We start from the raw sequence: 26,505 nt of genomic DNA, 5'->3' as shown, positions 1-26,505 counted from the left end.
AACAAAAAACACAATTTTAATCTCTTCTCAACCTTCTCACACCAAACCATTTGAGTACCATTGGTGCCCAAGATGTTTTTCTTTCTTCTTTCTTCAAGGACATGATTGATGAGATTTGACATTGTATATTCTTCCTTGACAACAACCTGCTAATTACCTTCCTTGCACACTTTGGCTCCTACTCTTCATTTGATCCCACAAACGAAGATGCAATATCTACTCTCTTTCTATTCTATTACTATCTCTTGATCCTAAACCCTCACAAATGGATAAATTTGTGTTTTCTATGCTCATCCCATTCTTAACTAAAATCTGTAATTTCTCTCTCTCTCTCTCTATCATTATTAAAGCAGGAAGTCTTTCTTCCCTCACACAACCTATTAGATCATCTTTGGTCATGTTCACAGAAACTGTACTGACTAAGGTGGTTAATGATTTGATCACAGCTAAAAGCCATTATTCACTTATTCTTCTGGATCTATTAACTGCATTGGATACTGTTGGCAATTCTCTTCTTAAGCAAATGCTATAATACCTTGGCATAAATTTACCTGATTTGCATGTAAAGGGCATGTGGAAAGGTGTGATGGTATGTGAGGAAGTTTGATAGTATGTGAGGACCCTGATTGGCATGTGTGAAGGTGTGATGGGCATGTGTGGAGTTCTGATGGCAATTGGGGATTTCTGAGGACATGTGAGGTAGCCTAGTGTCATGTTGGGTCCACAGGTGGCATGTATAGAAGTCTGATGTGTATGTGAGCAGGTGTGGTGGCATGTGGGAAAGTCTAATGGTGTGCTCAGAGGTCTAGGAGCAGGTTTGGAAATCTGATGGCTTGTTGTGAGGTCTTATGGGCATGCAAAAAATGATAAGATCTTTATTATATTTATAGATATTTTTGTATCTTAGTCATTGGCTAGTTGGTCACCCATGTTCTAGATTGCCCTAAACAAAATTTACCTGACATTAAATTAATAGTGTTTTCTTTTTAACAAATGAGCCACTTTCCCCAACCAGACCTAAATATATAAAATTATTCTTATTTGATGAAGATGGCTATTACAAACTGACTCACCAATAAATTAATAGCAATACCATTTAATATGTATATCTATTTAGTAACATTATTTATATAGCTGCAGCATATTCTGATGCACTATCATCCCCAATATAAAATGCGTAGCATTCCCAATTATTAAACATACCTATTTGTACTGCATTAGAACTAGGGATGTGTGCTGACCCCGTGTTTTGGTTTTGGTTTTGGATCTGTATCTCCTCATGTTTTGGATCTGGATATGGTTTTGCCAAAACCACTCTTTGTGTGTTTTAGTTTTGGTTTTGGATGTATTTTTTTCTAAAAAATAATAAAAACAGCTAAAATCACATAATTCGGGCCTGTTTTTGTTCCTACAGTATTATTGACCTCAATAACATTTATTTCCAACATGGCACAGAGTGGCACTGCAGTGGTAGACAGGATTACAGTTTAATAAACTATAGGACCCCTAGGAGGTTTAAAAACCAAAAATGTTTCATTAATCAAGAACTAGGTCAGAGACCAGAGAAAATTGGAATATGTGTATGGTCTGAAGACAGGGAAAGGATGGAAGGATTTATTAGTTTTAATTTTTTTTTTTATTAACACAAAATATATTTTTTTACATTTTTTGTGGATTGCTTATATTAATTTTATTTCACATTTATTTTTTTTACACTGGGGATGAGCACCCCTGAATGAGGCAGCAGCCCCTTGGTGAAAAACACAGACAGCACCCTTTCTTTATGGACAATAAAGCAACCATGTGAGTGCAGACAAACCACCTGCAATACATGGACGATAAACTGCGGTCTGGCCGGCAGTGTCACTAAACAGTAATAGCGCAGCTAAGTTGCTAACATAAACACACACAAAAAATAAGTTTAATTTTTTTTACACTGGGGAAGAGCACCCCTGAATGAGGCAGCAGCCCCTTGATGAACAACACAGAAAGCACCCCTTTTTTATGGACAACAAAGCACCCCTGCCGAGAGCAGACAGACCACCTGCAGAGTCACAAATACGTGGACGATAAACTGCGGTCTGGCTGGCAGTGTCACCAAACAATAATAGCGCAGCTAAGTTGCTAACGCACAAAAAAAATCACTTTTTTTATTGTTTGACACTGGGGAAGAGCACCCCTGATTGACAGAGCACCCAGCCTGGACAACACAGCACCCCTTTATGGACTGCAGCCCTAGCCCCTTGATGGACAGGGCAACAATAGCAGCACTTATGTATAATATAATAACACAGCAGCAGCCCCTTGTTTGACACAGCAGTTGCAGCACCCACTGAAGCCCCCCTTTATATACTGCAGCCCTAGTCCCTTTATGGACAAAACAGCAGCAGTCTTCAACCCCAGACACTCACAGGACAAGTTGGTCAACACACTGACGCAGACAGTGACAGCAACAGGTCTGTTCAGTTCACCATCAACACCCAGAGTGAAAATGGCGCAGATCACCAGGACCTTTAAAGAATCCAAAAGCCACGAGAATCTGACAGCGGGATGATTACTGTTTGCCTCACTTTGAGATCCGAGTCACATGGGGAAACCCAAGCCTAGCTTGGTTCACACCTCAGATCTGGAAGTTCTCACATCTCTAATTAGAACCAACATTAATTTAATATTTTTTCAATTTAATAAACAAATATAGTTCCCCCCAGCTCTGACATTAAAGTAAATGCATTCCCATTTAATAAAATGGCATGTTTCATTACAGTGCCAATGTTGAGTTAATAGCATACTAATAGCTCCCACATTTATTAGGGAATGCAATTTGCATTAATAGCATTACTGTCAGGACTGCGACTATTTCAGTACATAGAGACAGACTACTTTTGCCAAAGTTCCATTGTGGTCATTGGAGGAGCTATCCTGCTTGCTGGCAAGCTTCTCATTCAGGGGATAGAGTGTTAAAGTGATCATCTATTTCCCAGGTATCATCAGGTTGTGGGATTCCTAGATTGCTCATTATTTCAAACCTGAATCCATTTGGTCACATGTTCTGAAACTTCCTATGGCTCACAGACCTCTAGAATAAAGCCTGTTACTAACTGTGTCTCAGTGTCTGTGCAACATTGCTTTCAGGTCTTTTCTTGGACTCCTGCCAGATCCCCGCTGTGCCTGTGGATTGCTATGGACTATGTTATATTCCAGATGAACTTCTGATGCCAGTTACCCACTGCACTACAGAGCCAAGCATGCCTATTGCTGAAGTATTGCTTACTGCACCATCACCGTGGTTTCATAATTTTGCTGCACTATTTTCTTTGCCTATTGTCTTTCCGTTCCTGTGGATATTGAACTCATCCTTGTTACAGTTGTCAACTGCACCGTTAGAGTATCATCTCCACATCACGGGGCTCAACCCCGCTCCGAACTCTAGTCACACTGCAGGGCTCAACCCTGTTCCGGAATCTCATCACATCACAGGGCTCAACCCTGCTACAATCTTCTCCGCATCACGGAGCTCAACCCCGCTCCAAACTCTAGCCACGTCGCAGGGCTCAACCCTGTTCCTGAATTTCATCGCATCACAGGGCTCAACCCTGCTACAATCGTCTCTGCATTACGGGGCTCAACCCCGCTCCGAACTCTAGCTATGCCGCAGGGCTCAACCCTGTTCTGGAATTTCATTGCCTTACAGGGCTTAACCCTGCTCCAACTTCACTACACCACAAGGCTCAAGTTTGCTTCATCTCTCACTGCACCGCTGGGCTTGCCCTGTTCCGGAACTATATTATTCTGCAGGGCTTGCTCTGCTCCGGATTTCCATTACTACAGGGTTCTACCCTGGCAAAGGTCCTTAATGCCATCCTGAGGTGTTATCCTCATACTGGACTCAGGGTACCCTACCACGTTAGTTCTTATATGTTAAAGACTGCATATATATATTTGGGGATTTTCTCCTATACTTATTATTGCATATGTGAACCTCTGTGCTGTTTGAGACTTTATATGAGACCTTGCTGATTATAGTTCTTTTGTGAATAAATTCTATTTTACTTTTATCTTGTGCTACTGAGTTTTATGAAAAGGTAATTCCTAAGACCACCCCAGTTTATTGTGCCTAGTAGGCCTACCTTCCTCCAGGAGTCTCAAGTGTCAGCAGCCGTGACAATTACACTCCATTTTATATATCAATTTTCATTTTGAATTTAGCAATAATCTTATTTCAAATTGCCGATGGTCATCTGCACAGCTTTTTTTCTCCAAACTGCCATGCACCTCCAGTACCATTTGCACAACCAATCATTTCTGCCATCCCTTTACATATGCTTTATTGCATAGTTAGAAAAGCATAGGCCTCATTGTAGTGTATACTAACCACAGTGATGTTTTGCAGACTCTAAGGGGTATATTTACTAAAGTGAGAGTTTTTAGAAGTGGAGATGTTGCCCATAGCAACCAATCAGATTCTACTTAACATTTAACTAACACCTTCTAGAAGATAATAGCTAGAATCTGATTGGTTGCCAGGGGCAACATCTCCACTTCTAAAAATTATCACTTTAGTAAATTTACCCCTAAAGCTGGCCACACATCTAAAGATTATCTGTCCAACCAGCCAACTACTTGATTGGTTGGAATGAAAATCTGGTAAGGTATGAAAGCAAATGACAATCAGCAATTTGCTCCCAAACTCTGGAAAATGGACAAATACTGTTGTTTGTACAAATTGTTTATATCAAACATTTAAAAACTTGTCTGAACGTCCATTTTCATCTGTTTTCTGGCATTTAGGAGCAAATTGCTGATCATCAGTTACTCCATCCGTTACCAGATTTTCATTCCAACCAATCAACTAGTTGGCTAGTTGGATGCAAGTTTGTCTAGTGTGTGGCCAGCTTAAGAGTCCAAACCAATTTTCATTTAGACAGACTCCATTGTATCACCTACTTGAATAGAACTTAGTGCCATTTTTGCAGACATCATTTCAACACCCCCCTAGGGTTCCACTCTAGCACCCCTACCCCTCCCATTACTCTCTAGCATCTACAGTTCTGTACAACCCACCACTGTTTTCAACAATTTGTCTTGGTTTTCTGCATTGATTTCAGTAGGTTACTTACCTGAGGGTCTTCTAAGCTTATGCTCTTCTCAAATACATCTGCTTTATGTATATTAATGGATCCTCTCAGCAACTCTACAATGTTGTCTTTAGTTCAGACAATAACTGAAGCTTCTCTGTTCACAGTCACAGATCTTGATGTGAAAATTTCCCTGGTGGTTGAACAGCTATAGCATGAAATATGTATATACCTGAACTTTGTTGCCAGGGGCAAAAAACTAGAGGCCATGGCACTCCCTCTGCCTTGCAGCCTGGATGGTTACAGCACATGCAACACCCATGTTATGGCCCTGCTCTCTGGATCTTTCACCATCTGTGTTGGCCCATGTTGCTAAATGTGTTTTTGCCATTTCAACTTAGATTTCCACTCACCTCCACAAATTAAAAAATACGTCTATGAATAAGTCCACCAAGCAACAGAAGTTACCTGCATGTGATCTCTTCTTCTGTTGAAAATATGACAATAATCCCTGCTCTCAAGGGTGCTGCCTAAGTGTTATATTTGACCTCAATCTGTAGCTAAAACATGTTACATACATCTATCAAACATTTCCAAAATATGCTCATATCTTACGCAAGACAGTGCAAAGACTTTATTCATGTACTCTTTGTCTCCTGTATTGACTATTGCAATACCCTCCTCACTGATCTTCCACTAACCAGACTTTTATCCTCATAATCTATTTTGAATGCAGCTGCTATAATGACTTTCCTTGCAAAGTGTCTTATACTGCTGATCTGTTCTATCAGCCCCTACATCAGTTTTACTGAATACATTATAAAATATGTTTAATTTAATGTTCAGGGCCAGCAACATAACTGCAACTACATACAGCTTAAAGTATATCTCATCTTGACCCTTTTGCTGTGTGAAATATCTGCATCTCCCAACATTACCTTGGAAATGTTTTGGGATATACTCTAGAATTCTTTGCTACACACAGCAAGACTTTCTTCTAGTCTATAAACTCTCAATCATTCCATGAAATTGTATTTCTTCATGGAAACTTATCAAATACCTGAACCACCCTCTAAACTTCCCTAGTAACCTTTCTGATTCAGCTACATAATGAAAGTGCTCTATGTGGAATGCAAAAGTGGGTTGTTGTTAAATATGTTGTGACAGAGCAAGTTTAAGATACTACACAAAGTAAGAGAGACTGCAGTATATAGAATAAATAAAACAAACAAATAAAACTTGTAATGTAAATAGGTCTTTTAATTGCAAAGTTGGCATCAGCTGAACACCAACAATTAGGCACACAGTGATGCTATGAAGGAGTTCGGTTCTGTCATCCCATTAGGCATTAAGTGAAAGCCACAAATGGACATAAATAGATGTTGCATGCCTCATATGTATAGTACAGAGAAGAGAATTTGCCCATAGCAACCAATCAGATTTAAAGTAGCATTTATCAAATACATACTATAAAATGTTAGGTACTGTAGAAGCTGATTGGTCACTATAAGCAAGTTCTCCACTTGTCTATTGTACTTCTCCACTCTTAAGAAGGCTTGATACATTTCCCCATAAATCCTTCAAGTATTGGTCTAGACTTTACAAATGCCAATGCTTGGATAGAATATTTTCCTGTTTTGCTATTGAACTGCATAATGAATGAATGTCATATCTATATGTGTGGTAGTTGTATTTGTTTTATCTCTATATTTAAAAAGATTTATTCTGTTTACTTTAGACCTTTTACTTTGGATTACAATCTCACCCTATATACTGTGTATGAATTTTTTCATGTTGGTATTCAATGGTAGTATTATCAGATATATTTCTTTTTAACCTTTGGAACTGACACCCTGGCATGTTATTTACCCATTTGGGATGATGATTACTGATAGTCAAATTATAATTATTGCAATAAATTTTCTTTTACATACAGTAAGTTTTGTATTATTATTATGTGATCCTCAATGATTTCACGGTCCAGAAAGTTGATTTTAGCTACCACAAACACAACTAGAAGGACTTTGATCATATAATTTATTTAACCTCTCTGATGAATACCCTTTTTTCTATCTTAACCAATTCTATTTCCTATATACATTTAACACAAAATGTATATGTGTTCTCTTTCTATACTCAAATAACCCTCTGATCCCAGACCAACATTGCTGGGTGACCAGATTAAATAGCCAACCCTCCACTTTTTACCTTTACAATCTAGCTGTATCAATATGCAATGTAGTAATAAGCATTTGTTTTATCTGTTAAAAGAGGGCAATGCCATATTGGGTTATAGGAGAGAAAATAGATGGAGCATTTCAAGCAGGGCAGAAAGTGTAACAAAGGTTAGAGCTGACCATTGACAGATGTGTTAATCAATGTGACTAGGGAAGCTGTGGAAAAGCAAGCAGGAAACATTGGAGGAAATCAGGCAACACTGGAGATTCATTTTCACTGACATATTGAAGATAAGGATGAGCCAACAACTCAGGAAGTGAACTGTGCATGGTGACATCAAGGCATTAGTGAGGATTGAAGACCTCTGGAGAGAGGTTGACCCATAGCTTCCCACAGCTCCTTGATATTTTTCTAGATGCAGGATCTTGGGTGCGAATGGACCTCGCCACTATGTCCCATAAATGCTCATGGGTTCATGTTGGGCAAATGTGGTGGCCACACCAATCATTGGAACTCTCAAAAATGCTTCTCAAACCAATTTTGGACAACCTGGGACTGATGACATGGTGCATTATCCTGCTGGAATATTTCATCATGTGGGTACATGAAGTTTAGGAAGGGTTGAAAATGGTCATCCAGCAATGCAACAAAACTATTACTGGTCAATGATGTGTTCAAGCGGACCAGTGGACCCAACCCATGCCACTTGAACACACCCCACATCATTTTGAAACCACCACCAGCCTGCATGGTGCCTTGTTGACTACTGAGGTCTATGGCCTCATGGGGTCTGCACCACACCAGAACCCTACTATCAGCCAAAAACTACTGGAACTATAATTCATCAGACCACACTACATGTTGGCAGTTCTCTAGGGTCCAATTAGTGATGTCTTGAGCATATGTGAGATGCTGTGTGCAGTGTCATAGTGTTAACAGGGGCACTTTGGTGCTTCTTCTGCTCCCATATCCCATTGAAACTAAATAATGCTGCACTAACCTGCAAGATATACATCTGGTACCTCTTGTTTTGAATGTGGATGTTATTTGAGCCAGTGTGACTTCTGGCCAGACATCGCTGGTCATGATCATTAAGCACCTGTCTATGGTGGGCGGTAATGCCTTCCATGAGGCATTCCTGGTGCACATGTGACATTGAATATCAAGGAATGTTGAACGTCCACACAATGTCAGAAATGGAATGTCCCATCCATTGGGCATCCACTATCATGCCCTGTTTGAACTCCAATAATTCACATCACCTTGCCAAAAGTAGGCTAGCCGGTGTTCAAACTGACTCATGAGATATAATATTACAACTGATGCAATCTGGGCATTTCCAAGTCGTTAAAGTATGGTGATGCCAACAACCATTACCTTTATATACTGCTATTCCATGACTTTTGGCACTTCACTATATGTTAGAATAACAAACAAGCCTTCTCTCTTAACCTGTGGTTAAACATGTACACAAACAGAAGGTTCTTGATTCCAACAAACAGAGACTCTATCCACCAATTAACCACCATGTTGTTGGAAGATCCTGACACCCAGACCTATAGGAGACTTACCTGTCTAACATAAACATGTTGCCTGCAATTATCCAATTCATGACACAATCCCTGTGTATTTATTGTACTACTCTGACCCACTGGGTGGCAGAGTATCTTAGAGAAGCTCCTGTGCTAGGCTTGCCACGCATGTGAGTCTTGTTTTCCCTTTTTCCTACATTTGATTGTTCTTGTAAAGTTTGTTTGCATTGTGTGTGTGATACCCTTGTATCTTAATAAATACACCTTGTGCTTTGGAACCACAGCGATTGAGTTGGTCAATTCCTTATTTGCCTTTAATAATGACATCATTCACTCTGTTGCTGACAGCTGCCATTGTCAGCCTGCTGTGCAATGTGCATGCACATTACACTTTCTCTGAGTGGGGACTCTGCATAGTGAGGAGGGCTTCTCTGAAACTCGAAATCTTTGATGGGTGCTCATTGCCACAAATGTAAACCATACCACTAAAATAGAATAGAATACATTATTGTTATTAACAGCACAAGTGATGTCATAAAAAAACATACTTGATACATTACATTACAATAAGACAAATGGCAGTTACTTGACAAATATAAAAAACATAAGAATCAATCAAAGATTATTACGACCATTTTACATACGCACAGAACTAGGGAAAAACTATTATGCAACCATTTTGTGCATGATTGTAAGGCTCTAAGACACTGTTTGATGGTAATCACTCAAAGATGCCATGGTTTGGATGGCTGGGATCTTCCACAATTGATTTTGATTTCTTCAGGACTCTTTTTACATAGATATCCTGGGAGCCTGGTAACACAACACCAATTATTTTACCAGTTGTCCTAACGAAGCGATCCAGAGCCTTGCGTTCTGCAGCAGTGCAGTCCCCAAACCATACAGCAATCCTGTAGGTCAGGACAGGACACTCTTCACAATGCTGTGATAAATATTCAACAAGGTCCCTCTACTCACAATCCGATCTCAAGCATCTTAAGAAAAAAGGCGTTGTTGTGCCTTCATAACCAAAAATGCAGTGTTTAAGGACCAAATTAGGTTATCCGAGCTAAAAATCCCCAGGAATTTAAAGGACTTCACTTGCTCAATGCTCAATCCATCTAAACAAACTGGTACCTTAGGCATAACTTTCTGTCTCCTAAAGTCAATGACCATCTCTTTGGTTTTAGATGTTTTCAAATGTATGCAATTCTCCTTACTCCACTTGAGCAATCTAACAACCTCACTCCTGTAAGCACTTTCATCTCCATTGCTTATGAAGCCAACAATAGCTATATCATCAGCAAACTTGACAATCTTGACAGACTGTGAAGTTGATTCACAATCATGGGTAAATAGTGAATACAGTGTATGAACTATCTCCTTTGAAATATTTTGCCCCCGCTTAACCACCTGGGGTCTGTCAGATAAAAAAATGTAACAGCCACCTACAAATAAAACTATTTAAACCAGGGATGGGGAACCTCAGGCCTGGGGGCCATATAAGGCCCTCGGAATCATTAGGTCTGGCCCTCAGAGCTTTCTCTGCTAGTCTCACCTGGCTAGCAGAGTGCCTAGAATGGCACACTGCAGCAATAATCTATGCAGCAGTGTTGCCTGGAGCGTCTTTAGGATGCTTCAGATGGTCACACCGCTGCCCTTACAGCTTTCCGGAGCATCCTGAGGATGCTCCGGGCATTGCTGTAATAACCGGCAATTATAGCCTCGCCCCCGTGTGAAGTCACATGGTTGGGGCGTGGCCTGCACCAAGCCCGCAAATAATGTTCTATATATCAAAATGGCCCTCGGCAGAAAAAAGGTTCCCCATTCCTGATTTAAACCCAAACAACATAATTTAGCAATCAGTGAACTGGGTATAATAGTATTAAAGGCGGAACTAAAATCAGCAAATACAATTCTTACATAGGTATTCCTAGCTTCTAGATGTGAATGTACCTGATGCAAAATAGTCAGGATAGCATCCTCCGTTGAGTGATTTGGCCTAAAAGCAAATTGGAAGGGATCAAACCCTGCAAAAAAATGTGATCTAACATGCTTCAACACTAGCCTCTCAAAGCATTTAATCACTAAGGATGTCAAGGCTATTGGCCAATAGTCATTTGGACATTTTGGCTTTCCACTCTTGGGAATGGGAACTATACTAATAGACTTAAAACATGTAATAACCACACAATATGCCAGGGATAAATTAAAAATTAATGTAAGAATACCAGCCAGCTGGTCGTTGCAATTCCTTAAAACCATGCCTTGAATGCCATCTGGACCTGCCGCCTTGCCAGGGTCCACCGAATGCAGATAATGCCTAACAGCTGGTTTGTCAAGCACCATCAGAACCTCACTAGCCTCTGCTCCAGAACCAAAGCATTTATCCTACTAACATTGTTAAATCTGGAGTGGAACACATTCAGGTCTTCTACCGAAGAACTATCTACACTCCTAACATCAGCTAATGCAATCTATAGATGTTGTTAGCACTACAATGACAAACAGTGGTAAACTAAGCTTATTGCTGTTTTTTAAATACTGAATGGCGGTTATAACCCCTTTAGCAAATGCTTAAGATGTAATGTGTCGTTGTTAATGGAGCCCATAGTTTAAAAACGTTTCTATTTACTGAATAAAAATTATAGATAATATTGAAACTACGGCCTAAATATATCGCAGAAAACCACAATCACACAATATCACACTGTTGTATTGATAATGAATATAAATCACATACTGTGTTCTTAAACAAACATAATTTAGAACAACTTCTGCACTATATAAAGACCAAAGATGCACTACAAGCAAAGACAAAAGGTTCAGTGTCTGAGGATGTTATTCAATAACCCACACACTTCCTATTTCAAAATTATGTCTTTGCCAATTATTACAACAAAAGGAAATTTATAATAGCTTCACATATTTTACCCCACGCATTGCATATGATTGGTACATAATTAAAATGATTATCAATACATCTAATAGTAAAACTGTAAAGAAAATATATTTTTCCTAACAACCCACAGACTAATTAAAATGTGTGTTTTTTTTACTGAATTAGAAGAATGTTGCAATAACTTGTAATTATATTTTATGTGATTGCAACTGTTGAGGTTTTCTTAAAAAAATGTTCTTTACATAATAATATCCATGCTATTTAAGCCATATTTATAATATGCTATGTTATCCAATAAATGGTATTCAAGTAAACATGATGAATACACACATTTCAGCCTGTCCTAAACAATGGATCAGTGTATTATTGCCAGTTTCATCTAGTTAATGGAGGTTACAGAAAATTGTAATTCAAAGATGAACAGCAGAGCATAACTGTAAAAGCAGTGCAATATTACTTTGTATGAATCATGTTCATACACCCATTAAATTACAAATAAGTAGTTTAACCATTTCAGGACCATACGCGTACATATTAATTTTGTGGATTTACATGATCGCTATGTATAGCCATTGATGGTCAAGAATGTAGTACAGTAGTTTGCACTTGGCTATACAGCAAATGTGTACATCTTTAAGCAGTGTGTTTTAGAATGATCAAATCTTTAAACTTTCAAGCTGTTTAGACAGTGCCTATATACACTTATTTGGATATTTAGCCTATTACTATGTACTAGAACTAATAGCTACAGTCTCTCCAAAATGTTCTAATTACTGAGTTATTCCTTATTATAATATACAGTAAATGTACATATGGTTATAAAACTTCATTTTGTTTTGCTTCTTCTCATGTCCAATTATTCTAAAAGTGTAATTTATTTCTGGGACATTGTTTTATTGTACAATTGAAATGATTTCAATTTAATTAATTCAAATGAAAGTAATGCAATTCTTTAAAACATGACAAACATATTTAATATAAAAACTAGCTTCTATTAAATTAGTTTTAGGAAATGGTTGGCTTATTGAGGCGATCAAGAGTCAGACATTAGCATTAGATTTTAGGTATTAGTTTATGTATTAGATTTCCAAAGATACTCGCAGAAATGTAACAACTTAAAATTACAATATTACTAATCTCAATAATTAGTTAGCATAAACTCTTAAGTTCTGTGCTGCATTTAGTGCAGAAATAGAACAAGTAGTGACTTTTTTATAGAGCACAAAACTATTGAATGAACATTCTTATTGCTACAAGGATGATGGCTATAATAAAGGATAGACAATAAGATTCCAAAACATGAAGTTGTCACAGTCATATTAATAGTAATAGGATTTCAGTTTGGTTTTGATTTCCATAATATATTTGATGGGACTCAAATACAACAGCCAGTTTTCTAGAAAGACATGGACATATTACAAAATGTTAACACAAAATTTTCAAATTCTGATAATAGATTTATTGGTCTATTGTTAAACACATGAAACAATCCTCAACTTAATTTATAGAAATGAAATAAATACACGGACACCATAGCTTGGCGAAAAGGTCACTGCTTTTCTTAATTAATTGATGCTATAAAATGAAGGCACTGCAGGTCTCAGCTCTAGCCTATCAAGTTGTTTGGGGAACGACAAAAACGTCCCCTCTCTTAATGAGCTGCAGGAGTAATCTCCCTTTACTTGGGCACAGTCTGAAAGCTTCTCCTAAAGAAGCACCCAGGTCCCCCCACATATGGCAGGACAAACTCACCATATATCAAATGGTAAGTTCCCCATAACACCTTGCACCATAATTGGCTGCTGAGATGCAGTACCTTCCCCCCACATCCAGACTCTACCAGACTGTGGTCTGCCACCTGACATAAAGTAGGCTAATCCAAACAAGTAAACAAAGCCTTAATGTAATACTCCAAACCCAAAGCATTAAGATTCACCCGATTGGATTGAAAATACCTAGTGAAATTGTGCCTTAAAAAGGAAAGACAGGCCACCATGGTTTAAAAAGACAAAATAAAAAGAAAAATAGCAACATTAACCTTCTTCCTTGCTCTATCTAAGTCCTTGTGACTCCTGGACCCTCATAACATCATACAAGGCACCACTTCCAACCAGACTACACGCATCCCTGACCATCTAGCCCCAACCTCTACCAAAACCATCTTCAACCACAAAACCAACTTCAGACCTATAAAATTGCCAAATATTGTTACCTTCAACCAATAAAGCTTATCCAACCATCTCTCACTCAGACAACATAAGTAAGTCTAACAGCCTCACACAAAAAAACCCCCTTAATTCCCACCTACTTTTTAAAGGCTCTGTACATTTAGATAAACCATGTCATTCCCAATAGATGAAAGAGTGACCTACAACCCAGACTTGCTCAACTGATCCTCTTCGGCTGTGCATGAAGACAAAACCTTAATAATAAGTCACCACGCAAAGTGAAAACAGGTAACACAAGTATAGAAGAAAACTCCAAATCCTCTCGTTAACTCAAGTTAGGACAATTTGCAATCTCCCGGAGGGAAAATTTTAAATCCCGTCATACTCCCACATAGTGAATGTTAGCTATTCAATAACTATTGGGTAAACAAAGTTTTTGGGTTGTAGCAGGGAGCACAAGCTACAAAGAGAATGAATAGAAGATGGAGGTGCCCCTGCAGCCACCATGCATGTAGTTACCCTTAATCTAAAATAATGCATTATGTAGTTTCTAATATCCAAATCAATGTAGCTAAGTAATGCCTAAAAACTGCTGCAAACTGGAAATTCATACGGGGATAGCTGCATCAATAAAATGTTGCAGGTTAGCAATAGGCACCAACAGCGAACACCAAATCCTCTCACCCTTGAAATGGAACAAAAACTAGGTCCAAAACTGAATATCATCTTTTATCTCTAGTCAAGCAAATGTGATAATCCAGGTAGGTTGACCCAGCTGTGGCCCTCTTCATCTTAACCACTTAAGTGACATTTTATTTTCTAAAAACCGCTCTGAAATTGTTGGGTATTTTATGATTGAATTAGGTGAGGAGCACCTACTTCAACTTATCCAAAATAATTTCATTTAAAAAATATATATATATTTTTTAAGCTATGTAAAAAAAATATTGTTTTTTCAAACATTGGAACATTGGAACCACCATCTGAACATTGGAAACATTGCGACTTTCAATTTGACACCGGTTTCAGGTACACAAGGTACACTAGGGGGGCTAAGGGGAGGTTAATTTACTTTTTCCCAGTGGCTGCTAATCTCTGCAGCTGCTGTGTGGGGGTCCTGCTTTGCTGACCGATCAACAGTGATCAGCAGCACAGCAGACACAGGGGGAGAGGGTACAGGCAAGCAGAGGGACCGGAAGGTCCCTCTGAGAGCAGAAGCTGTGGGAAGATTCTCTTCCTGCAGCCGCCCTCATGTTTATTTGACTGGTTGAAATTTTGTGACCAGAGCAGATAAAGAACTGCCTGGTGTGGTCAGAAAATTGCAACCATGCCAGGCAAGTAGTTGAAAAAAAAACTTCCTCATGAGAATAATGCAACATGCAAAATTAACAAACCCAATGATGATTGCACAGTGTACAACTGAACCTTCTGAACTACTCAATATACACAAATCTGCCCAAACTATTTTTCCACCTTATCAGCCAGCAAACGACAGCAACCAACACAAGTATCAATCTCAATACCTAATTAGGATAACATGAAGTAGGGCCTCTGTCTTATCCTGTGCCACTGGCATACCCAGCACCAGAACAATGCTTGAGCAGAGAAGAGGTCACCACACAGACATCACTCCCTCCTGGGCCTATAAAAAGAAAATAATTTAAATATGCGTAATAATTAACTGAATTTCTCAAAACTTGCACACTTATCAGCATAAAACTGACTATCCAGCTTTAAGCCCATATACTGCATGGGTTCTGTATGCAAAGGAAGCAACCTGAAGACTGAAAATAATCAGGTTTCACTAACAACAAAACTACAAATGAGCCCCAAGGCTTCATCAACCAATTTATATGTCACTTTACAAGTTGACTTAGGTATCATATCATTCACAGAACCACCTTGGGGGTAAGGCGAATGCTGAATAAGCCTGTACTTCCCGATGAACTGCGGGGTGCAATAACTTTGAGGATCAACAATGGGTACAATTTGTAAGAAAAAAACAAGCAGAAAACCATTAAGTAAGAAGACAGTGTCAGCTTGAATGGGGTACCATTTCAAAAACTTATGCAATTGCTCCAAACAAAACTGGTGAGAAAGACTTATCTAGAGTCTGCATGATTATCTCCACACCCGGTGGGTTCCTTCCAGGATAACTTATACACTCCTTGCTCGAATGACCTCTCCCACAAATGCAACAGTGAGATTCATTGAAAGCAAAGCATTCACCTTTAGCCACCCCATATATACCAAGCCTAGCATGACCGGGCCCTTTACGCAACAGCAGTACTTCTGATGGAACCTTATACTGCTGCATAGCCTCCAATATGACCTTCACATCCTTAACACCAAATAACATTTCCTTCCACCAATAATAGACATTATAGTTCCTCCATGTGCAACACTTTATTCTTCATAAACATGTCACGCACCAAATCTGAAGTTAGTGTGGTCTCATTTCCAAAAATGAATATGCAATAACAATCATACAACTTACCTAGTATTAAAGCTATGAAAGGCATCCTCCCCAATGCCACCTGGCTTCTTAGCCTTCTCCAAACCTTGCTTCATATCATCAGTGAGCATGAAAAGATCAACAAAATTTCCCTTAAGAATCTGTTTTACGCAAGCGGCTGTTCATAACGGTATTGACACAAAGAACTACATCATGGCCCAATTCGAACACCACTGGTCTAGCAGATTCTGCCCTCTCAACCCATGTGCCAGATCTCCTAGACAGCTGTCATGCAAGCAACCTAGCAAGCTTGCATGGGCATTCAGCTGAATCAGACGAATGAGACCTAGTGCTAGAACTAGACATAGAAAGTATATGGACAATATTGAAAAGTTCATACAGTACTCACTGAATCCAGATGGAACTGGGACCGTCAGCTCATCTACTTCATATGGAGACATAATCTCAGTGCTCTCTGGAATGATTGTCCTACCACCATCAGAAGCCCAACAGAAGATAAGCTGTCATCTCAGAAAACATTTGAGGCATTAAGTGCAGGTTTAGGGGAAACCACAGAAACGGGGTGGCAAGAGCATGGAGGTGAGGGATGGGCTGCAGGATCACTGTGATGGTAATAACCCCACCAGGCAATGCAGAGTTACTGGAAAGGGCAGACACAAGAAATAACAACTGGGACCTGGGACCGACTGATGACAGATGAGGTGAGGCCAGGAAAAATGCTGGATGCTGAAAAGAAAAATGGGAGGGGTGTGAAAAGTTCAGGGACCAATATGGTAACTGTTAGCCAGGCTGAAGGACTGTGAGTAGATGGGGTAAACTAGATAAAAAAAGAAGGAAAGACAGGAAGAGCAAGACCAGAACTCCAGGAGGTATAAGGCAAAAAAGAAGAAACAGAAGAGGGTAACTGAGTACTGGACCCCATAAGACCTGAGGAGGAGAACAGGGGAATGAAGGTGACATGGGAAGTAGCATGAACCTCCTCAGCCCTCTAATAACCCCCACCAAAACAAACCCCTGCATGAAAAGCAAGAGGCTGCTGACAAAATGGATATAGGATTGAGGAGAGGCAAACCTACAAAAGCAGGAGAAGATAAACTGGCCTCTGAGTTCAAGATGACCAATGGACCAGCCATGCAAATTGGAGCAGTGAACAATGCTGAGGACTCCATGCACCCTGGAAGGAGGAATGGGGGTCAATTACTAGTACTCATCTGTGGTGTCAGGGCAGAGAGGATCCGGAGAAGATGCTGCCACAGATGCAGTGATAGGGCAAGCTGATGTGGCCACCTCTGCCAGGGAGGCTGGAAAACACCTGGCTGGAGGAGGGAGAGGGACCCCTCACTTAGGGAAGCCAGTTGGCAGGCTTAACCAGAAAGCCAGCAGGGGGCGCACTGACCTGTGTGGATAACATGGCATAAGAGAAAGAATTATGTAAAAGTGAAAAGTGGGGAAAGAAAGAGTAAAGGCTTGGAGGACGAGGGAAGACAGGCTGAAAAGTGACAGGGAAAGCAAAAAAGGGGATTTTTTGTACAGTATATACAGTATATAAAAAACTCAAAGGGAATGTTATTCCAAAATATTGCAATACATTGTTAAATATTCCAACTCTGTCAAAGTCTTCCCTTTTGACTAGGCCACTATAAAACCAAGACACATGGGGGAGATTTATCAAAGCCTGCAAAATGGCAGTTAGAAGCTTATTGGTTGGTTATTCATCTCTCTCAACTTTATCTCTCTCCAAGCCTTGATAAATCTCCTCTAAAATTGTTTAACTGCTCTAAATGCACAGGAGCCTTAACATTCATAGCATTAACATCTTTCTCAGTATACCACAAGGTACAAGCAGGTATCTCACAGTAATATCTGTATATATATAAATATATATCAGTTTGTCATAAATTATTATTGTGCCATAATATAGAACCTTCTTGTAAACTTAACCTTCAAATGCAGTAAGTCTCTGTATTGAATTGTTCCACAGATATTACAAAATGCATATAAACATCACAAGGAAGTCTACTGATGTTCTTCTATATTGATCAGTAAATCACCTTTACAGATGTATACACTAAGCTCATTCATGTATGACACCAGAGTTATATATAGTATTAGCTCTATAGATAGAGCCAGTATTAAAACTCATATGGACTTCACAAAAAATTTTACTAAAAATGCAGGGTATATACAGTACCAGTTCGCATATCTCTCAATTAACCAATACTCCTTACTGTTTGGTCATAGACAAAAACACCTCTTCCACCTGCAAATCTTCACCAGCAGCATAGTGGGAAATTCGTCACTTCCAGGTCTGGTGGTCCTGTATTGTATTGTTATGGCATTTTTGTAGGGTGGGAAGAAGCCACAGAAAGAAGTCATATACTGTATATTGATCATGTAAGAGGGTTGTGACAAAAGATTGCAGTGTTCTCTTGTAAGTAAAAAGTTGAGTGTATTCATTTGTTAAGGTTAGCTGTAATACTGTATGGTTTGAGTACTTTCTAATGTAAATTCAAAAGAATAGTTGTTTTTACTTGATTGAAACCTGAATAACTGAAATATAGGTGAGAAATATATACATATTCTTTATCAGGAGACAATGATAAGAAATGTCTGGAAAATTATAATATTACAGTATATGTATAAAGAAAGATTTCCTCAGTTGTACTTAGTTCTGATTACTAGACTAATCTGAGACTAACTGACAGACTGGAAAACATGCAGTATTTAGAAATGTATGCATATCAGCAATAAAAAAATATATTGATGTAGGTGTAGCTAAATGAAACCTTTCAAGCTTGACTGTTTTATTGGATGGTGCAAGTTCTAGCAAAACACCATCCTTTCTAAATCATCTGCCTATATTGCACAGTAAATTGCTTTATTATTTAAATATATTCAGAAGTACAATGCTGTTATATTAAACCAATAAAATGTTACCAGCTTTTGAAGTGGTATATATTTTCTTATAATCCAATACACTGAAAAATGCTTCTTCTTGCATCTTTTTTGGAAGATTCTGCATAAAAATGGAACATTTTAATTTTAAGCTTAAACAAAGATGTCTCTATTTTTATGAAAATAATAATCAGCTTTTTTGCTTGCAGGCACAAACTGCAAACCCATATCAAATCCATTAAATGTGTCCAAGACCCAGCTGTCAGTGGCCCGGTAGAGTAAATGTAATTTTCAAAGTAAATACAGAGCACAGCTGCATTAAGCATAGGATAATTCTGGCATATTATTAATTTGTATAGTACTGAAAGGTATTGTCTAGACAAGATATAAGTTAAAACTTGATAAACTGTCTGTACTAGAATGAGATAGCAGATGCATGTTACATAATAAAGCATTCACCTATATTGGATAATAATTTATTGAAACATTATTTAATTTTACAAATCTTATGTTTAAATAAAGTATATATAATTTATAATAAAAGTTACAAAACTCCAACTAGAATTGTACAAGGTACGTGGCCTCAGTATTAAGTGGTTTTGAACTGAAACTAAGAATTAAGTCACATTGGATGAAAGCAGATATAAGGGTCTATTTACTAAGCAGTGTTAGGAGACAGAGTGAAAAGTGATAAGTCTGTGATAAGTGCCAGCCAATCAGCTCCCAACTGTCATTTTTCAAACATAGCCTGTGAGATGACAGTTGGGAGCTGATTATCACAGACTCATGACTTTTCACTCTGTCTGCTAATACTGCTTAGTAAATAGACACCATATTGTGTAAAATATCTATGGGTAAGGAGAAAGTTTGCCTATTAAGAAGGGGAATTCAGCCTGTTAACATGGGACAGTGGACCTCATTCAGAGTCATTGGACGTAGCGAGCGATGTTTTTTTCAACTGCCCATATGTACACATGGCAGTGCGCGTACGCAAGTCTGTCTTTCCGACCGCAATCCTCTTGCTCGCTAGTCACTACGAGGTCGTAGCTGTGATTGACATTTTGTGCCATTTGTGGGTGGTTACAGGGGAAGGTGCATGTGAACGGGGGTGTGGTGGTGCGAACGCAGGCGTGGTTGACCTTAAAAAGGGTGTTTTAAGGGCGTGCATATATTACTGAGCGAGTCATCACACACGTCATCTTGTTGCAATAATGATGCTACTGCTCGCAGTGCTAAAGGTAGCCCAGGGTCTACCCTAAGCATTGCGAGTGCAGGCGATGGTTTCTGCCTCAATCGATGTCTGTATGCAATTAACAATGTAACAGGTGTTAATCGTGCTGGCGTAGGTTGGCGCCTGCGACCGATTCTGAATTAGCCCGAAGAGATAGGAGGTGTGCTTTCATTGTTGTGGGTGTTTCCGCGCTTACGATGTGCGTTGGGATTGAGCGCTCATTTTGCATATTTTCGATCACTTTGGGTGCAACCAATCGCTCCCGAGCGACCGCCTCTGAATGAGGTCCAGTATTACCAACTAGACAGATAATTAGAGGATAAAGGAGTTAGCTGTGCTTGGTGGATATTTGGAGACAGTTGCTGCTAGTATTTTAGTGGGTATTGCCTTCCCATATAAATGAAGAGAGAGAGAGAGAAATGTTTAGTGTAACTGCTGTAAGTTTTGAGTTTGCGTTTATAATACTGCATTGTGCATTTTACATATAGCACACAATTCTGACCCAAAAGCTGGGAACAGACTATAAAATAACTGTGCCAAAAATACAATTTCTGAACATTGGGCCAAGCATCTGATAGCGTGCGTGGCCGATGGTCAGGACAAAATCAATGTTATCTAGTCTCAACATGAGAAGGACTGCACAACATTTGTCAGACCTGACAGTGTATTACCTAGCTGAAAATGTAGTATATCTATATATATATATATATATATATATATATATATATATATATACAGTCAGGTCCATAAATATTGAGCCATTGACAGAATTTTCAGATTTTGGCCTCTATTCACCACCACAATGGTTTTGAAATGAAACAAACAAGATGTGCTTTAACTGCAGACTTTCAGATTTAATTTGAGGGTAATTACATCCAAATTGGGTGAACGGTGTAGGAATTACAACAGTTTCAATATGTGCCTTCCACTTTTTAAGGGACCAAAAGTAATGGGACTATCAACTCAAAAGCTATTTCATGGACAGGTGTGAGCTATTCCCTCGTTATTTCATTATCAATTAAGCAGGTAAAAGGTCTGGAGTTGATTCTAGGTGTGACATTTGCATTTGGAATCAGTTGCTATCAACTCTCAATATGAGATCCAAAGAGCTGTCACTATCAGTGAAGCAAGCCATCATTAGGCTGAAAAATCAAAACAAATCCATCAGAGAGATAGCAAAAACATTAGGTGTGGCCAAATCAACTGTTTGGAACATTCTTAAAAAGAAAGAACGCACCGGAGAGCTCAGCAACACCAAAAGACCCGGAAGACCACGGAAAACAACTGTGGTGGATGAAAAAAGAATGATTTCCTTGGTGAAGAAAAACCCCTTCACAACAGTTGGCCAAATCAAGAACACTCTCCAGGAGGTAGGTGTATATGTGTCAAAGTCAACAATCAAGAGAAGACTTCACAAGAGTGAATATAGAGGGTTCACCACAAGATGCAAACCATTGGTGAGCCACAAAAACAGAAAGACCAGATTAGAGTTTGCCAAACAACATGTAAAAAAGCCATTACACTTCTGGAACAACATCCTATGGACAGATAAGACAAAGATCAACTTGTACCAGAGTGATGGGAAGAGAAAAGAAGGAAAGGAACTGCTCATGATCCTCATCAGTGAAGCATGGTGGTGGTAGTGTCATGGCGTGGGCATGTATAGCTGCCAATTGAACTAGTTCCCTTGTATTCATTGATGATGTGACTGCTGACAAAAGCAGCAGAATGAATTCTGAAGTGTTTCTGGCAATATTATATGCTCATATTCAGTCAAATACTTCAGAACTCATTGGACGGCGCTTCACAGTGCAGATGGACAATGACCCGAAGCATACTGCATAAGCAACCAAGGAGTTTTTTAAGGCTATAAAGTGGAATGTTATGCAATGGCCAAGTCAATCCCCTGACCTGCATCCGATTGAGCATGCATTTCACTTGATGAAGAAAAAACTGAAGGGAAAATGCCCCAAGAACAAGCAGGAACAGAAGACATTTGCAGTAGAGGCCTGGCAGAGCATCACCAGGTATGAAACCCAGCGTCTGGTGATGTCTATGCATTCCAGACTTCAGGCTGTAATTGCCTGCAAAGGATTTGCAACAAAGTATTAAAAAGTGAAAGTTAGATTTAGGATTGTTTAGTTTGTCCCATTACTTTTGGCCCCATAAAAAGTGGGAGGCACATATAGAAACCATTGTAATTTCTACACTGTTCACCTGATTTGGATGTAATTACCCTCAAAATAAATCTGAAAGTCTGCAGTTAAATCACATCTTGTTTGTTTCATTTCAAAGCCATTGTGGTGGTGAATAGGGGCCAAAATATGAAAATTCTGTCAATGTCCCAATATTTATTTACCTGACTGTATATATACCTAGTGTAGTGAGGGGCAGCAAGTGGCAGGCTAACAAGCATAATGACTGGAACGCTGTGGCCTGTGGATGTAGTAACAGTGACCCCACCAACACTGCCACCACCACCCTGCCAGCACTGCTGCCATTTTTTACTTTTGCCAGGTAGGCTGATAGCTGCTGGGCACTAAGAACCAGCAGCTCTCCACAAAGGCGCATCTCTTGACATGCCAAGGAGGGGTTTTTGAGTGACACAGGGACAAGATGGTGGAGTGAAAGGCTGCTGGAGGCTTGAGTGCCAGAAGGTAGGATGCTGGAGTGATTGGGCATGAGATTGGAGTGAAAGGGGGCAGATGGCTGGAGTGACAGGGGGCAGGAGGCTCTAGTGGTTTGGCAGGAAACAGGCATGATGGGGCAGAAGGCTGGAGTGGCAGGAGGCTGGAGTGATGGAGCAGGAGGCGGGAGTGACATGGTGCTGGAATGACAGGAGGCTGGAAAGATAGGAGGCTTGAGAGACAGTGGGCAGGAGGATGGAGTCACAGGAGGCTGGAGTGACAGGGGGAAGAAGGCTGGAGTGATAAGGCAAGAGGCTGGAATGACAGGGGTCAGGAGCATGGAAAAACATAGGGCAGGAACTTGGAAAGATGGAAGGCTGGAAAAACAGGAGTCTGGATAGACACAGGAGGCAGGATGCTGGAGAGGCACATAGGGCATGAGACTGGAGAGACACAAGGGGCAGGAGGTTGAGGGGACACATGGCAGGAGATGACACCTGGGGCATGTCTGGCTGAACTTCTGTGGATATACAGGAAGAAGGAGTGACAGGAGGCTTGAGACTGGACAGCCAGGAGGCTGAAGTGACAGGGGGCAGTAGGGGACACAGGATTATAAAAGTCCCTGGTAAGTGCACTCTATTCTTTCTCAACTGTGCTGTGAGAGAATTATATCTAAGAACTGGAGTGCTGCCGCAGCTCACATTGTTTCTACTATGGTCAGCTACGAGCTGACACTATTGGAGGGCACCCAGCAAACAGTATCTACAGTATGTATACCAAGAGTGCTGGACCTGCAAACTCTATTGGCCCTTTATACAGTGCATGTGTATGTCCCATGCTGTTTAGTACTTAATATGAAAAATACTTTTTATTAATACATCCCAATACAAATAAATAACTAAAGATGGTGCAGTTGGCACTACATTATGCCGTGCAGGACTGTTTTAATCAGTTTAATTCCAACAACTGCAAAACAAAGGAAATAATTTAATACAGTTCCTAGTATATAATACCCAGTAAATACAGTAGCCCAATACAATGAAACAAATTAAAAGGCGGGTGGGGGGTTCTAACCAGTGCCTTGTGTCAATAAAATTGCTTGTCTAATTTCAAAACATCTCAAGCATTCCTGATGTCACAAACAATGTTTGCATGAGTAATTTGACCTCTAATTTTCAGATTTTTTATTTAATTGCACTTATTTCTCCACATCAATTCCTTCGAAACATAAATCTTATGTATGGTACTCTCTGTAAAATGTGTGTTTTAAAAATAATGTGCAGACACAGATTATTAATTTTAACTTTTTGAACAATCTCTCCATTTCTCATTCTGCACTGTCATCATAGTTGAGTGTTTTGGTTTTTTTTGTTACAGGTTAGTTTTAAAAAAATCTATATTTAATTATTTAATGTACACCTGCTAACCTTTCCCATTGCTTGAGATTATTTCACGCTGATTCACCTCTATAGGATTAAGTGTTTCAATGTGTTTCAGCATTCTGCAGGAATGTCTGTCTGACAAAAGGCAAATTGGGTTGCCTTTCTTGAACGTACCAAGGAGTTCAATCAACTAAAAAGCCCCAATATCCGAGACTCTTTTAAATATAAAACATCCACAAAGATAAATTCGTATTTAAAATGGACAATTGCCATCAGGATAATATTAAAAAATCTCTTGTAGTTGTAAAAATAGGAGGCACTATTAGATGATGGCATTATGTGAACATGCTTCCCTCCACAGTTGGGGAAATTTCAGTGGTATTCAAAATCCAGAGCAGTGGGCAGACCTGCCTCTGTTCCTGAAGGAACCTGGATAGAGAAAATATTGACATATAAAAATCAAATTAAATAAAAATACATATAGACATGACATTTTTCTTTGATCTTTCAGCCATCTACTTGTATAGAGGATCCAGAGGAGATTACAGAACAAGGTGATGATGCTCCTTATCCCACACCTGCTAACACATGTCACACATTGTTCTTTTTTTGTTCATGCCACCTTGCATGGACAGAAAGAACCACGTGAGATGAGAGATGTCACAGATACACTCACAACTCAGGTGTTTCATTCAGCCAATCAAGTACTCAATAGATTCCACAGATGATATTGGAGCCAACATGAGTGCCAAGTTGAGGCTGGCCGATGTGAGGAACAGATCATAGACTGAGAGGATGATTATTGAAGTATTTTATGTAAGGGCAAGGTGAGTAAATGGGAGTTGGATGGGACCAACTATGTTGCCACACCTGGGGCTCATTGGCTACACGAGCAGCAAGAGTTTTTCAGTCATGTCTATGATGCTAACCATCTCAAATTCCATTCAGCCCCCTTATACACCAGCAGCACTATGCCCACCATGTAACATGTCGACATGCTGCAATTTTGACTTTGACTAGGTTGCCATTTATCATGTCGATACTGATGAAATGTTGACATGAGTAGAATGTCAACAAAAGATCCTTGGTGGTTTAGTGGTGATTTACCTGACACGGTGGATCTGGCGGCTCAAGCATTGTATTCCAGGTCCAGATTTAATCAGATCCAGAGTCACTTGCATTGGTATTCTAACCCCTAACTTTCCCCCTAGTACCTACATTTAACCTCCCTTCCCACAGCCTAACCATAATTTCCTCTCCCATAGCCTAACCTTAACCCTCCACTGCTGGTCTGTGCAGAATGTTAGTGTTTCACATGTCGAGACCAACATGTTCAATGTCTACATTTTAACAATGTCTATATCACAACTGACAAATTTTAACTGCAACCCACCCACCATACACTTTTACATCAGCCAACACTAGCATCATGTTGGCCTTCAGTGGTACTGTACACCATCATAAGAGGAGACTGCGCAAACACTATAGGCAAACAGCTATGAACACTTATAAATTTTAGCATGTGTACATGTGTGTCCTCATACACCATTGCACAAGTCATGCCAAATAGCTTTTCTCAGCACACCAGGTCCCGGTCAACTTGGTCGCACTTAGTGCTCAAAATATGTATCCTATACAAAACAACTGGAGGCAATAAAAATGTGTTGCTAGTGTATGTAGATCACTGTGATTTGTAAATCTGTGTGCAACTGAGTCTAAACCTGTATAAAAAGGGCTCCGATGCAAATAGCTGCATTGTGCATAAGCTATGACTATGGGCCTGATTCAGAGCCGGACGCTATTTGCGAACGGTCATTCTGAAAAAAGGGCTGGCTATTTAAATGAAGTGCTCGCTCTTTGCGGTCTGTTGACGCCTCTAAGCCTGAATGAGTGAACAAAACCTGCGGCTGCTATTTTGATTTTGATAAAAACTCCCCCTGACCGCTCGCATCCTACGTCATCTCCGCTATTTATTTGATTAATCGAGTACATCAAAAGGCGTCTGAACTGCTTGCAGTGCTTGTGGTTGGATTTTCCTA

Source organism: Taudactylus pleione, unplaced genomic scaffold (assembly GCF_031769625.1).
Source record: "Taudactylus pleione unplaced genomic scaffold, aTauple2 ptg000309l, whole genome shotgun sequence".
NCBI lineage: Eukaryota > Metazoa > Chordata > Amphibia > Anura > Myobatrachidae > Taudactylus > Taudactylus pleione.
The sequence above is the reverse complement of the archived record's forward strand: the minus strand, read 5'-3'. Positions refer to the sequence as shown.